Genomic DNA, 17,359 nt, shown 5'->3' on the forward strand with positions numbered 1-17,359 from the left:
GTTAGGCTGATTTTTTTAGTACACATTATGCTGCAATCTGGCGTTTATGAGTTTTTTTCTGGCACACCTCTACCCCAAAGCCTCTCACTGAAAGGTGTGAACTCTAACACTGCCACGCTCGTGAATGCCTTACAGTGCAACCACACACACAACCACACACACAACCACACATACAACCACACAAACCACACACAAACACAACCACACACACACCCACAACCACATACAACCACACACAACCACACACACAACCACACATACGAACACACACAACAAACACACAAAAACACTCACAACTACACTGAAAACCAAACCGTCAGTGCACACTTTCACCATGCACAGGCACCATCACTCATCAGTACACGCTTTCACCACACACAAACACCACCAGCCATCAGTGCACACTTTCACCAGGCACGCACACACCACCAGCCGTCAGTGCATAATTTCACCATTCACACACACACCTCCAGATGTCAGTGCACGCTTTCACCAGCCACAAAAACACCACCAAACGTCAGTGCACGCTTTCACCAGACACACACCACCAGTTGTCAGTGCACGCCCTCACTCACTCTATCTATCTATCTATCTATCTATCTATCTATCTATCTATCTATCTATCTATCTATCTATCTATCTATCTATCTATCTATCTATCTATCTATCTATCTATCTATCTATCTCCCTCACTCTATCTATCTATCTATCGCCCTCACTCTATCTATCTAACGCCGTGACTCTATCTATCTCACTCACTCTATCTATCATCCTCACTATCTATCTATTGCCGTCACTCTATCTAACTATCGCCCTCACTCTATCACCCTAACTCTGTCTATCTATCTATCTATATCTATCTATCGCCCTCACTCTATCTATCACCCTCACTCTATCTATCGGCCTCACTCTATCTATCGCCCTCACTCTATCTATCGCCCTCACTCCATCTATCGCCCTCACTCTATCTATCTATCGCCCTCACTCTATCTATCACACTCACTCTATCTATCGGCCTCACTATCTATCTATTGCTGTCACTCTATCTAACTATCGCCCTCACACTATCTATCACCCTAACTCTGTCTATCTATCTATCTATATCAATCTATCATCCTCACTCTATCTATCCCCCTCACTCTATCTATCGCCCTCACTCTATCTATTGCCCTCACTCTATCTATCGCCCTCACTCTATCTATATATGAAGGAAGGACGACGGTCCGCGGCGGAGCCTGCAGGTCCCGGTGAAAGATGACGGTTACAACGGTCCGCGGCCACGCCAGCAGATCCGGACGATGATGAAGGATGAAGGTTACGACGGCTGTGGCAGCGCCAACAGGCAGGACGATGAAGGTTACGACGGCTGTGGCAGCGCCAACAGGCAGGACGATGGTGCACAGGACAGAGCTACGGCAGCGCCAGTAGTCCGTCCAGGATGAGTTCCTCTTTACGTCTCTCGACTCCAAGATACAACTGCCTTCCTGCTCTGGAGCTGCCCCAGTTATAGGGCTGGCGTGCTTTGATGTCCGGACCCTCGCACTTGGAGGTCGGGAGGTCCGGGATGAGGGAGTCCAGACACCCAGCAGGGGGGTGGAGCCAGCGCCCGGGGAGGCGATGGGCGAGCGGCACTTGGTGGGGGAGAGCCATCGACACCTCCTTCTCCCATTGACTTGCCAAGTAGCCCGCTCACCTCCTGGGTGGATGGTGGTGCCGGGATGTCTGAGGCCTGGCCAGGCCCAGGGTTGAGGTCGGCCGGGGGCCAGGCGGCCACGTGGTGAAGTGTCCAAGATGGCGGCCCGGGCTGGGCGCGTGGGCCGGCAGTGGATCGGGCCCACGAGGTCGACATGCTCGAGGGCAGGGGTCCCTGAGGGGACGGAGGACGTACAATGGTGGTGTGGGGTGCTTGTGTGACCGGGCTCGGGCCGGGTCGAGCCGGGGGAGAGCGGCCCTTCGTGTGGCCTGTCCAACACTTCACAAAAGTTATTTACAAAAGTTTAAGCTATTGCCATTATAAATTACAATAACTTTTATTTAAGTATTAATTATTTTAAAAAAATAAACGCCATTGCTATTTGTAATATCAATACATCTAAGTCACTTAAATACAACACATATTGCATTACAAATGCTATAGGTGTCACATTTGCGAAAGTTAAAACTATTGGCATTGTAAATGACAAAGCTATTAATTTAGCTATTTTCAAAACCAACACATAAATAAAAAATTTGTCATTTACAATACCAATAGCTCAAACTTTCCTAATGCGAGACCTATTGCATTGCAAATGCTTGTTCTCAGTTCCCGTAGCAGCTGCCACTGGGTAAAATATATAACTAAATATATAGGGCCTAATTTATGAGCAGGCGTAAGACTGACGCAGGGCCCTTCACATGGGGCTTGCCCCATGTGAAAGGACACATTGCAGGAGTTGCGTCACTTTTGTGACACACTCCAGCAATGCGTCACTTTTGCACCTACAGATACGTCAGAAATACTGACGTATCTGTAACTCCTTGCGACATGATGCGTCATACTGTAAATGTGACGCATCGTTGGTGTCGCAAGGAGGGCGCAATGAAAAGTGACGCATTGCTGTTTTCACGCAGCGATGCATCCCTTTCCATAAATGAGGCCCATAATATTTATAATAATAATAGTCTCACTCTAATGCAGGAAAGAGCCAGCACTCAAAGGCCGATTTACGATGCAAACCATTTATTTAAACAGCAAAAATAGACCCATCAACACTTGTCAGCTCCCTCAAAAGCCTTTGTTCGTGATGTGATGCCATTTTGCAATGCTATGAAATACACTTGTCTCGTGAAACAAGAAAACAAACATTGACAACATACTACCTCCTGCCTTCATGATAGCGTATGCGTGTGGAAAAAAATTAAACAAAGAATATTTTTTAGAAATTGGGCATAAACATAAAGCATGTTAAATACATTTTATAACAAAATAAATATATAATCCAAATTAGTCTTACTCAGCAACAAATATAAACTGTTGGACCCATATTAATCAATAGGATATAGGTCCAACAATCACACCCAAGTGGGCTGAAACTCTTAATACTCACTACAATTATACACTTGATATCCATTACTCATTGAGATTAATTTAATGCAGAGTATCATATCCAATTATTCACAAAGAACTTGATATTGTGACAGCTAAAGGTACTTCCCAATACATTCACAACAAATTCATATTCAATTATCTAGATGAAAGGGAAAGGAATAAAGAAAATGCATACATTAAAAACATGTAAAAACATCCTAAAATTACATCATGAAAACTGCATCCTACCAAATCAAAACACCACAACTCATCATCAACCAAATTTGCAGATGAACATACATCTATCATACATCTCTTCATATATATTTAACCCCCAAGGTTCCTTACTATTCAGAGACAAAATATACCTCGACTCCAACCTGTGCAAATAGATTTCTCTAATACCTCTTCTCAAGTTTCTCTTGACATGATCAATCTTGCTATATTTCATATTGTTGGGATCACCCCCATGCTGAAGATGGAAGTTCCTAGCAACAGGATAGGTGGAAACATTGTTCTTTATGGCCCTTATATTTTGTAGAATGCACTTGTGTACTTGCAAAATGGTACTACCAACATTCAACTTAGGGTACAGTACTCTTCACCAATTCATCTGTCATTGATTTTGTTCTTCTGTAAGTAATCTGTATTCTACTAGCAGTCTTCTAACCCTTAATAAGATCTTTCCAGATTAAGTGCTATTTTTAATTCACAATAGCTGTTACTGCATTATGTGCCGAGTTATAGTTGAGGATACATTGGCCAACTCCCACACTTTGTTCATCTTTTTTACAAGCTTTAAAAAGGGCATCCCCCCTTGATATATTGGATAATCTACTCATGGCAACCCCTAGCAACTGTTCTTTGTTGCCTCTTCCTCTAAATCGTCGCCCTATCTCCTCTTCCACCTTCACATATTTCTCTTGAGCTCTGTGTAGTATTTTACCCCTAAGCATGTCTCCATAAGGTATGCTGTTTTTAAGAGGCTCTGGGTGAAAGCTATTTGCGTGCAAGGTACTGTTGCCCGCAGTGAGTTTCGTGTAGCTTGTGGTAGTCAATTTAGCATCGTCTACATGGAGTTTTACATCCAAGACATTTTATACAACACAATTCGGACAGTGGACCACTCTGGAAAACTCAAAGCACCAACCCATATATCACCAACATGTATAAAAGGTTTCCAATAGATTTGCGTGCAATTTTCAAATACTCCCTGTCCTGAGAGTATATCCCAAACCTTGGGAAAACCGTCGATATTTTTTGTCCAATTTGAAAAAGCACTGCTTCAAAGTTAAATCTCCACCAAACATAGGTGATAAGTATATCATCAAACAATGTCCCAAATGAAAAGACGCTGAATCATGATTGCAAAAAGTTCAAGGTTCTTTTAATAATCCATTTAAGAAACCAGCCAACGCGTTTCGTTCCGTCAAGCGGAACTTCTTCAGGGCGTAATAAGTGTCACTGCGCGTATGTGTATTCCAAGTCAAGGTGTCATATCAGTAAATATCCATTCCCTCTATGCAGGTGTTCCAAAAGAAATTAATCCAAATTCAAGCAGATATTTTTCGATTGTATTCCACTTTAATTTCTCCGAAAGATATGGAATACAATATTCTCCTTAGTATTCGGACGAGCGCACTTCTCGCAGTCCAAAGGTCCCACTTCTTGTGCTTTAACTTCAGATGTACTACATGAATCGCTTTAAGGTAATTACCTTTAAAAGTGTAACGTGCGCATTTCGCACCGTCCAGTGGTCCCACTTTTAGTTCTTCAGTTGGAACACAATGTGAAAGGGCCCTCTATCTGCCGAAAGAGCGTGGCGTGTGGATTTGGAGACACCAGCCGGGGTGCACGGGACCGACCCTAACAGGTAACTACCTTAAGGTGACCTTCACATTGCGTAGAGGGAATGGATATTTACTGATATGACACCTTGACTTGGAATACACATACGCATGGTGACACTTATTACGCCCTGAAGAAGTTCCGTTTGACGGAACGAAACGCGTTGGCTGGTTTCTTAAATGGATTATTAAAAGAACCTTGAACTTTTTGCAATCACGATTCAGCGTCTTTTCATTTGGGACATTGTTTGATGATATACTTATCACCTATGTTTGGTGGAGATTTAACTTTGAAGCGGTGCCTTTTCAAATTGGACAAAAAATCTTTACATCCAAGACCTCAAACTCTTTGTCACTGAATTTACTAACAATGTTCAGGTTAAGGTTATTCATATTAATTTATCTCACAATTTCTTCTGCCAACTTGGTACTCCCTCTCATTGCACAACAATATTCTCTATGAAATGTACTCATAGAATAATGTGCTCACTCCACTTGTCAGAATCGCTCAGTACCAGCTCCTCCCACCAGCCAGTAAAGAAATTTGCACAGTGGGTTGCGAAATATGTAGCCATTGCAGTCCCCCTTTGTTGCTCATTGAGCTCATCATTAAACATGAATACGTTCTTAGTAAGTCACCAATACAACATGATTTCTAGAAGCATCCTCATGTACTCATTGAATGTGATGGGGCGTGACCTCAGGAAATGTTTCACAGACTTTATTCAGTCCTCATGGCGGAGAATAGTATATAGCAGTGGTGGTGCATCCCTTAGGGCGCTGGGGCATTGACCCACTAGTAATTTCTAGCCCCTATTATTACCTTTTACCTGGCTTTTAATCATGGGCCGCGCCCGAGGCAGACAGGCAGTCAGCCCAGTGGCTCTGTCTAAAGGGGGTGGGGCGGGCCAGCCAGCCGAGGCAGCCAGTAGGTTGAGTCCGACGTCGTCATGCTGACTGACATGTCATTGTCGGGGATGGTCGAGCCGAGCGCACAGCAGGAAAGTGCACGTGTTGGGTTTGGGTCTGAGAATTTCTCCGACTGCCCAGACATGCGCACTAGTCTTTGCTCTGGTTGGCAGCTGCACATTAGGAGAACAGGGTTGATCAACGCCACAGCCCTCGGTCTTCTAATGAGCGTCGAGAATCCCTGCTAAGCCAAACCTGGCGCTGCTGGAGCAGCATCTGTATTGGGTGAGAGGGGTTACCACATGTCTGTGTTCGTCTCTAGGAAGAAAACGCGGAGCCCCGAGTTGGCATTGGCTCGGAGCATGTGTGGACATAGTCACCAATCACTACATAGCTTTATTGTAAAGCTGTGCAGTGACTGGTCTTTTGCTGCTCCCCTTGCGTGCATGCCATGCCTATTGCTGATTGAGGGAGTGGAGAGAGAGAAAGTCGGGAGGCACACTCAGGAGAGCTGAGCTCCTCCTGACCTCTTGCCCGGGAGGCCTGAGCCCTCAGGCTGAGACAGCTTTGAGGAAACTCCGGTATTCTGTGCAAACAGTTACTTTATTGGCAGCAGCATTGTCTGGCAGTTGAACCCCCTGCAGGCACCTGGTTTAGTCCGACCTACTAGACGACGAGTTACGAGTGAGTGAGTTCTATTCGTTCTGTTTTTTGTTTGTTGTGTTGTCAGTTGTTGTACATACGTAATAACATGTTAATGCGAGCAGCAGTACTCTAGTGTGCACTGCAGTCATGGCCGTAGTGCAGTGCACACGACCCAAGTCGCATAGGCACCCTCTCCAAAGTCAGCAGCTCAATCAGCAGTGCCGTGGCCAGCACACCGAAACCGCTATCATTCCGATGGCTCAACATTTTTTTGTGACATAGTGTGCACTGTACAGCAGGGTTCATGGGCCATGAATGAACCCTGTTGCACACTAGGTCACAGGAAAAAATGTTGAGCCATCATCGCAGAGATTCGAACCTGGCTGATTCTTCTGTCCTGTTTATTCGTGCTACGACGTACGATTATGGACTTTGCGATGTCCACACAGTACACACTCATCATGCAGGACTCCCAGCCAGCGCTCATGATGACAAAGCCAGCAGCCAGCCGCCTATAGCTCTTGAACAGTTGCATTCCTGCCATAAACAGTCTTTGAAGTTCAGAGTGATTCTCTGACAGAGTCACTCTGCACTTGAAAGAGTGTTAATGTTTTTATAGCGCCGGAAATGCAGACTTACTGGTCTGGCGCAGTCTGCAGACAGCTAGGTCTGCCCTGCTGGAGTCTGGCTGGCACGCAGCTGCGCATGCTCTAGAGGTGCGTAGTAGGTCCTAGCTAGACCCTGCACACCTCTGTAGCATACCAGCGGTCAGGGAACCTCTGGAAGGAATGCAGTGCCTCGAAAAACAAGTATGTATAATGTAGTTCTGCATGAGTTTGTTTGAATTTTTGCCGTGACTGCAGGTTTAGGAGGAAATTCTATAAATATATTTTACTTGGCTTAAGCAGAAGATCCAAGCAGCGAATGCTTTCTGTCGTTCCCGTCCAGATGGTCACTCGGATGCCGGACAGAATGATCGCATCAGTTAATACCGTTGTTACTTTATCCAGGCACGAAAATTCCAGTGTTACGCTGCGCACCCTGAAAGAGTAAAATTGTTTTTTAAAAGGCTTTTTACTGGGAAGCTTTGTTTTCATAGTGCACCTAGTGGGTGGATTATACCGTGCTTCCTGTGTATTACTACAGAAGCATTTTCCATGCAATATAAAAGCTGCACCATTGCATTTTAGCAGTAAAGTTGTCTCAGTGAAAACAGGAGCACCACACACGGAAAGTAGGGGTGAAGGTGCAGGACCTGAGCTGGAAAGGGCAGCAGATAAAGAGGGATTAAACAAGCCCATCTGAATTCTGGCTGAGCACAAGACTATAGCAAACTTGCATTTGCAGCCTGAATGGTGCCAGGCTCCAGCAGGGAGGGCCTATCTGTCTGCACTACAGTCTAGCTCTGCTAGTCGTGATTAGCTAGGCCCTGCAACGCACCTCGCTTCAGAAACCTTAATTTGAATGTCTCCCACAGTCCAGACTGCACTTACTGTAGAGAGAAAGTTGGGAGGTGCACTCAGGAGAGCTGAGCTCTGTCGGACCAGTAACTGGTTGTAACTGTGTAGAAAATGCATTTCTACTTTCCAGTGAAAGCCAACATGTCAGAAAGAATTACCCAAAAATATTTCCTTTGACTACATTTGAAACAGTTAAACAGACTATTAATAATGAACATTGTGTCCCGTGTTGTCTGTTACTGTACTATTAGTCTGACAACTAATCATGCATTCATTTAATCGTTTCTGTTGATACTTTATTTTTCACAGAGTCTAGCCATTACGGCCATGACTGCAGTGCACACAAGTCAGGCACACACCCCCTCCAAATGTTTCTTCTCTCCCTCCCCCTCTCGGTTTCTCTCTCTGTGCCTCTTCCCTTATCTCTCCATGACTATCTGGTACCCTCTCTCTCGCATGTCTCTTATACAACATGCACATTCTGGGACTTTCTGACTTCTGCTTGTATTGTGCTAATTTGTCAGCTTTGAGTTGACATGTTCTAGCAGGCACCGGCTTGGTTTCTACCCATGCCAGCATCTTTCATGCCACAGCATAGTTTGATGTGTTTTGTTGACTGCACAGAAGTCCACCATGGGGCCTTAAACCGATCTGAACATTTGTAGATAGAAATGTTTCTGAAGCTAGGCCCTGCTGGTACGCAGCGGGTATGCTTCTCAGAGAGAGGTGCACAGAGAGTTTGCCAGCTCTATTATGAAGTCTTGCCCTGATGACCTTCATAAAACAGAATTTTTTGAATACCGTTTTCTTGACATTTGTTTTTAATGTGGCAGACTAGTCTATTACAGACATTTTTCAGAGAAATGTTGTTTAGTAATCTTTAATGTAACAGATGCACTTTCACAATTGCTTTATTAACCTTCTTGCTTTCTCAAATTTGCTTGAAAATGCACCATTTGCCCACTCTTTTTTCAAAAAATGTGAAAGGGGAGAACGCTCCTGAACCCTCCTTAGGTTGTTTAGGTTCGCTCGCTACGCTCGCTCCCTGCTGTCCACTGTGACACTAATTTTCTGCCCACCACTTTCAAATGTCACCAGCCACCACTGGTATATAGGGTGGAAACTTCAAGGGTCATGAGTAGCATGTCTTCATCCCAACATAAATCAAAGATATGCTGTAAATATTCAATCAAAACCTTGATGTAGAATGGTACATTTGAAACAAATGGCCTGAGAAAGAAGTTAAGATATTTAAAAATATTTTGAAAGATACCTTCTTGTGCTGCACTAATTGGTCTTACAAGGGGAACTTAAATGCATCTATGGATGTTGAGGATAATATAAAATACAGGGTCTTGTGGAAAATCATTTTGCAAGAACCATACTCATCTGGGATAATAGGTCCTTCATTTCTCCACTAGATCAACCTATTAAAGTACTCTGATTTAACATCCACACAATTCTGCTATCAATCTTTTGGTAAAAAGTACTGTCAGTTAATTGTTTCTTTGCCTTTCCATGTACATATTACAGGGCCATAGAACCGCATTACCCATCGATTTGAGTTTCTATTGATTCACTGCTCTTTGTTCCTCAATTTATCAATGGTGTGCCTATACTTGAGTAACTGGGGTTTAAACCGAGGCTAAGATCCTAAGATTGTGAACAATCATTTCAGAGAACTGATCTATTTTCTCTTAGGCAAAAAGAACAATTGATGGACAGAATGCAGAACAATACATTCACCCCAGTACAGAGATTGGGGCCTAAATCCATTATTTTGTTGCTCACCATGCCATTCCAGTTTGGACCCAGCCATATGCAAATCAGTCTTGACCCTGTGCCCAATGGGAACAGTCCACCCCAAACTGCTTATGTCCCTGACCGTGATGACTTGCCTGATCCCATTGTGCTCACCCAGTCTTTGTTTTCTGAAAGTATCAAATCTCTTCGAAAAAGTGTAAATGTGTCCCATTTAATAATCATTCAGTTTGTTGTGAATGTTCTTGCTTTTTAGGTCTCGCCTCTCAATGCGCATACGCATTGAGCAGAGCGAGACTATAGCGACTTAAACAGACTTTACCCAACTAGTGTCCCAACTGGCGATTTGGTGCTGGCCCGTGCGCTTTTAGGTCAATGCGCTTGCGCATCATCAAATCGCCATCTGTTCCCCAGCAGCACTCCTCCCACACCTTTGAAGTGAAGCTTAGCTTCACTTCAAAGGCCCCTGCTGCTTCACACCCTCATCGCCGCTTGGCCCCCTCCCCTGCCCGGCGTGTCACATTTCTCCTCCCCCTCCCCTTCTCTGCCTTCCCTCCGTCTTGTTTTTTTTTTTACCCGCTCCACCCCCTCCCCTGCCCGCCGTGTCGCATTTCTCCTCCCCCCTCCCCTTCTCTGCCTTTCCTCCGTCTTGTTTACTCTATCACTCCTAGGTATGGAAAACCAGTGACAGTCACCCGGTCATAAGTAGGGAAGTGAGGGGCGCAGCAGGGAGAGCAGCTCGTCCATCCCTCTCGGCCTCAAGGGGTCTGTTAAAAACTTTTTAATGAGCCCTTAATGGTACGAATTTTAGCAATAATTAAAAGCTGCGGGGGGACACCAAGATTCGAGCCAGAGTTTTGCAGGTTGCACACAGACCTTAGAAGCAATGCCCATACATGAAAGCACGTGTGAAGTAGCATAAATCTAGCTGTAAAGCAAAACAACTCCCTACACAAGCCGCATCAAGTGGATCTGCAATGTCCTCAAATGTCCTGCATTAATGCCGTAATTGCTCCCATTTACAATGATATTAATAATTCTGACCCGCTCTGAAGTCGCGGTTGATCTATCCCATCTGCTTTTTATTCTCTTTAACTGATGAATATATGAAATTATTTGATATTAATTTGACTGATTATATTGTTTTACAGACCTTTTGCTCTAACATCGATGATTTGTAAGAGGAGCGTTCGCTGCTCTTATTTGTGCATGACTTGCGCGCCACGACTTTAAATCTTAACTGGACCGACCCAGCCTCTCATCTTTCCGAGGTCTACTAATCGGTAATAAGTAACAGGTGCGATTTTCAGCTCTTGGGAACAGCAAAACTGCGGGCACCGCCCCTCCCCCACCCCCTCTCCCCTCCGCGCACACACAAGCAGACACACTCTCTCTATACACGCCCAGGCACACCACACACACAATTCCTTCCTCCTTCGTATACCTCAGCTATGTGCCTTTCTTGCGCCCCACAAACCCATTCACTACTGTTTTGCATGCCTGTGTTCTATTTGGATGCAATCTAAGGCGCTTCAACTTCCCCTGAGGGAAGTAAGCGCTATATAGATGCAATTACAATCACAATAGAATCAGCAAGAACCCTTTGTCCCGCCCTCTCTACAGCCAAGGTGGCAACACAGCAAGCAGTCCAAGAGCAACTGCTTGCGTGCTCACAACAGAGGTGAATTCTTCACACGTTAATGGTGCTGTTTTACCATAAGAAAGCCAGGCCCGGGCTCATCTTACCTCTCCTAAGAGGCTTGTAAAGCAATTTAAGAGAGAGGAAATGATACAAGTACTGTTCGATCTTGAGAAAGGGGACATTCATGCTTAAGCTCGTTAGGAATTGCAGAATTGGCTGATATTCCACATTGTCACCAACATGTGGAATATTAAAGCTCTTTTGGGTGTAATTTACATTCATCGTGACTTTGACTGCAATTTAGAGGAAAAAAAGCAGGGGGTTGAAACAGAATGCTCTCGTATTCCTGTATATTTTATTTAGAAGCTGTTTCATAGCAGCAAAGTGGCATCATCATATTGTCATTCTTGTCATCTTTAGACAGTTTTCGTTTTTTTAGGCCACAGAAGGCTGCACTCTGGCACGTGTAGTAAAAACATTTTAACACTGAAAACGCCAATCTTTCAAGGAGCTGCTAACTAAAAATACAGGGACTAGTTAATGGCAGTTTTCAGTCAAAACGGATTACACGTTTTGCAGGAACACAAGAAGACATTTTCACTAGGTAAATCCTGAAAAAAATGTGTGCGTGGAAAAGCAGCCACGTATTTATGGAACACACTGTGGAAAGTTGTGTGCAGAATCACCGATTGTCGTTCATATCTCAATTGCGAACATTACAAGAAAAAGCGCCTCACCTGTAAATCTTTCAGTCATATGAAAAAAGGCCTATATATAAGAGGGACAACCATACCAATGCATCCTGGGACTTGTATGCATTTGCAAGGTCACGTGATGGAGTAGATTTAAGGCACCTGTGCATGGACACTGTTTGAATCTCAATCCTTTGACTAGAGCATGACTGCCCGAACACATCAGGAAATTAAAGATTTTAAACTGCAGCCACTCTTCACTTGGAGAATAAAAATGTGGTATTGCCGTGAATTGGTCTCAGCACTTTCTTTGTGTGCATTAAGTAACAGGATGCTTCCTCCCTGCCATCTGAGACATCTGAGTGTATATATATATATATATATATATATATATATATATATATATATATATATATTCATTGAAAAAACCATAGGTTTCAGGAGTGTTAAAGTTAGCTGGACATTTCACTCATACAAAACCATTGAAATCGCTCCGTTATAGTTAGTTGTACTAACTGTAACTCTCGCGACCGCAATCCACTGGTGATGATGTCACATATTATATCATTCATGACATGGTCAGTGACATCACTGATGACATCACTGATGACATCTCAAATTACATCACTGATGCCATCACTGATGCCATCATCCAGTGAATATGGTTTGGTTTGATATTTAAAGATTTATTATTACATAAATAGCAATCTGCATTTAAGAATCAGCAAATATATTCCTATCATGTGGGAGGATTTAGTAGCAGAGTGATTGACTGTTTACTTGACTAATTTATAGTGTCTCACTAAATATATTGGATAGTGACTAAACTGTGTGAATATCTGTATTATTTTGTCAGTTGTTGTGTAAACTGCTGCACCAGTTAGTTACTAGCTACATGAAAGTCTATGTTAGTTATTGGTTAGTTAACTGATTATTTGTATGGGAGAGTGAATCTGTGTTTGGTTCAGTGGGGGATCTGTGACTGCCCAGAGATATGCTAATACTTAATTCAGTAGGTATATCACTTTAAGATTACATGTTATTATAGTTGTTTGGGTGAGTCAATATCTTTATGGGTATGGTGATGAGCAAATATATTTTTCAATGGTATGTGTCCAACAAAGTAGAAAAATTAAAAGGCAGTGTATATGACAGTCGTTGTATATAAATAACTATACATAAAACTCATTAATTGCATGAGTGACTGTATCGACAACTGTATACTTGTAATAGTGATTTCATAACAAACTAAGTATCAGTTACTATGTGAATAAATTAAGTGTTATTAGTAAAAGTGTGCAGCTGAGTAAATGTAAATATGATACATTATTTCCAAATGTGAGTAGGATGACTGCATAAGTTAATAGTATGTGTGCTGGTGTGTATTATCAATATAGGTGTATAACTATATCTGATAGTGTTCTATTGATCATTGACAGCATGAATGAGTGAATCTATATGTAATTCATTAGATGTGTGTGTAGATCTAGAAATCACTGAGTAGGTTTTTAGATACTTGTATTGGTGTGTCAATGGATTCAAATATGATACTCTGTATTTTTCAGTGAGTGATGAAAGGTTATACTAGTGTATGATGAGGTGTATCTGATTGTCACGTGGATGATGTCATCAGTGATGTAATTTGAGATGTCATCAGTGATGTCACTGACCATATCATGAATGATGTATTATGTGACATCATCACCAGTGGACTGCGGGCGCAAGAGTTACAGTTAGTACAACTAACTATATCGGAGGAATTTCAATGGTTTTGTATGAGTGAAATGTCCAGCTAACTACAACACCCCTGAAACCTATGGTTTTTTCAATGACTTTCTAAGGTTTTTCAAATGATAATTCCTAACTATAACCTGCCTGAAACCTATGGTTTTTGCAGTGAATTTCAAAGGTTTTTTAAAAGATAATTCCTAACTATAACCTTCTTGAAACCTATGGTTTTTTCAGTGAATTTCAAAGGTTTTTTAAATGACAATTCCTAATTATAATGTTGACCACTTCCCCATATTTTCAACAAGAAACCAAATCTGCAATGCTACCTAAAAAGCAGACAATAGTTCCACTTACCACTAACAAATTAACATCAACATTTAACTAAAGTAAGGACGTAGACTATGTACTGCGTGAATTACATCCAACTCGCACCCATATTTAAAGAGCACTTTGTGATAGAGGTTCTAATTATACACTTCCGACACCAAACAAAATCACAATACCCAGTGCCACCACCACTGCAACCACCCCTCCTAACCCCTCCCCCTCCACTACCTCACAGGCAGTGCAAAACAGGACAACAAACTTTCCCAAAATAATATATCCCCTCAACAGCACACTAGTTCACTGTTCAGAGATGTGGCAACCAAGTATGTATAAGGGAAAGAACTCGCACATCAACAATAATGTACACAACGCCAAGACTACTGGTGAAATGCTATACACAATTCACTATACAAACCAAAAACTTTTCCGTGTGTAGATATACCATTGATACGTGTAGTGTACTGCATAGTGGACGCAACCATATTATCTCAGACACTGGGGAATATTTCGGTCATGTAGCTGTGTTCCCCCCTCCTTTGAAGCAGAAGCGGAGTGGGCTGGTCCAACGTACGCAACATCAGCGTAAGACTATAAATAATTAGTCAGCGCCTTGGGCGTGGTTCACTTCTGAAAAGATAAGAGACTCCACCAGAGCGAAGGTCCTCACCCTGCCACGTGGCTGCCACCATGACCACGTGCCTCCTTGAATCAGGCCCATTGCGAACTCAGCACCACACCACCGCAGACTTATGTTTATATCGACTACTGCCTTCGATCTACAGTGCAGACAGCAGGGTTCACAACTTAAATTCAGCTTTAGATCTACACTACAGACAGCATTGAAGTTAGACTTGATTTATGTAAAGCAGAGACAATTGTACTCTATGTCCTCAGACTTTGTTAAAATAAGTGACAAAAATTCTTAGTTGATATCTGTGCTGACTACTACCTTCGATCTACAGTGCGGTCAGTAGAGTTTAAAACTTGATACTAGTTGCGGATAAGCACTACAGACAACATTGAATTCAGTCTCGCTTTATTTAAAGTACAGACAATTATACTTTGTCCTCAGATTTTATTAAAGTATTTGACAAAAAAGCATTCCTTGATGTCTGTGTCAATTAATGCCTTCGATCTACACTGCGGACAGCAGGGTTCACAACTTGAATTCAGCTTTGCATCTACACTACGGACAGCATTGAAGTTAGCTTTGATTTATGTAAGGCAGAGACAATTTTGTTAAATGATGCAACAAAAAACATTCCTCAATGTCTGTACCGAGTACTGCCTTCAAATGTACACTGCGATCAACAGAGTTCACTACTTGATGCCAGAAGCGCATCAGCACTACAGACAACATTAAATTAATTATCGATTTATTTAAGGCAGAGACAATTGGAAAGGGGAGACCATTCGGTCCCCCCGAACGTATGGACGGGTGCCCCGATCCTCCCGGGAAACCCTTTTGGGCGGGAGGCGTGGCCCGGCTGGTATGCCCAAAGTGGCGTAGCCGGGGCGCGCCCTTTCCCGCCCAGGAGGGGTTGGCCTAGACACCTACACGGAAGACCGCGCCCAGTGGGTGTACCCAAGGAGGGTTCCCGCCCTCCCACAGACGGATAAAGAGAGCGGGAATCCGAAGAAGCGTCCTCTTGTTCCTGTGCTCTGAAGGCTGCACCACTCGCATACTCGTGAGCCCTCGACGGAACAAGTGGCAATTTTGGGGAAACTTTTAATCTTGTTGTTTCTCTTTCAGTTACCTGGAGGACGAAGGATCTGGGACCTCGTTGACCGACTTGAGCGGGATAAATCGAAGCTATGGCCGGCAAGAAAGCGGGAAAGAGCTCCGAGCTGGAGAAGGTACTGCGCACCTTGTCGAATCGAATGGCGATTATGGACCGGAAAATCGGTAAAGTTGATTCGATCAGTAGACGTGTGGCTGAAGTCAAGAAGCAGTTGGCGGCCCAGAACAACCCCTCAGGCCGTCCTAAGAAGGTAATAGGCCCGGCCTTGCCGGGTGTCGCCCCTGAGGGCAGGGGGAAACGTATTAAGGAAAGGGCTGTTTCTGGGGAGGATCCGGTTCCCGAGATACCCCCAGTAGCCCCCATCACACCAGCAGGCACCCCGGTACCAACCCCAGATGTAGGCCTACCAATCCCGGTTGTGATTACCCCTGTTAACGAGGAGGAAATGCCCCCTGAACTGGCCATCCAGTTAGCGGCAGTGTTACCTTGGCTCAAGAAGAAAGCGGGAGGGGTAGTGGCCACGGGAGACCCGGCTGAGGAGGCTCGGCTTATAATCGAGCAGTTACGGCAGTCGAGAGATGCCGGGACGGCAAATGTACCTTTTGTTCCCCTGCAGGTGGCGCCAGGAGTACCTACGGTTAGCCAAGAAAGGGCAGCAGACACGACGATTGAACCCGGTAAGAAACCATTGCCATTGGCAGGGGAAGGTTCAATACCTTCAAGGCGCGAAAGGGTGGCCCAGCACATCCCTGCGGCCACAAAAGAATTGATATGGGGTGAGAAGTATGTGAATATGTTTTCTTTGTTGACTGATCATCGTGAGATGGAATATGCAAAATCCCAGAAAGATTTATGGCACCCCAGTGTTTGGCGAGCCAAGATGGCCGAATTTAGGGTCGATGAGACCGTTGCGAACTGGGTAAAAGCCTTTTCAATATTTACGGCAGGCATGGACGAACGTAAGCCAGAGGTGATGACCGAGTTGTCCGGTTATCAAAATAGGATTATGGATTTTTATATCATGTATGGGGGGGACGAGTGGAAAGGATATGACATGAAATTCCGAAAAGCGAAAGAGTTTGATGCAACTTTGACCTGGGATTGCCTCGACTCGGTGTCATGGCATAAGCAGCTCTTGCCTGGTGCGGCGGGTACGTCCTCGCAGGGCAGGAGCGGGCTGGGGTCAGTTTGCCAAAAACCTGCGTTGCCCTTTCGAGCGAGCGCCGCTGGGGACTTTCAGCCCAAGACCGGCGGAAGTGGCGGGAAGCGGGGGGTTTGTTGGGGCTTCAATAGAGGCAACTGTAACAGGCCCCAGGGAACATGTAGGTTCAGGCATGCTTGTGCGGGCTGTGGGAACTCCTCTCACCCGGAGAGCAGCTGTAGGTCAAAGAACAGCAGAACGGGAGAAAAAGGGGGGTCTAAGCCAGAGTGAGGGGATGCTGGTGAACCGATTGCCTACACCTGTAGATATCATGGCTCTGACTCCTTGGCTGAACAAATACCCTGATCATGTATCCGCCGGGGTTTTGAGGAATG

The sequence above is a fragment of the Lissotriton vulgaris genome, unplaced genomic scaffold, assembly GCF_964263255.1.
Source record: "Lissotriton vulgaris unplaced genomic scaffold, aLisVul1.2 SCAFFOLD_1708, whole genome shotgun sequence".
Classification (NCBI taxonomy): domain Eukaryota; kingdom Metazoa; phylum Chordata; class Amphibia; order Caudata; family Salamandridae; genus Lissotriton; species Lissotriton vulgaris.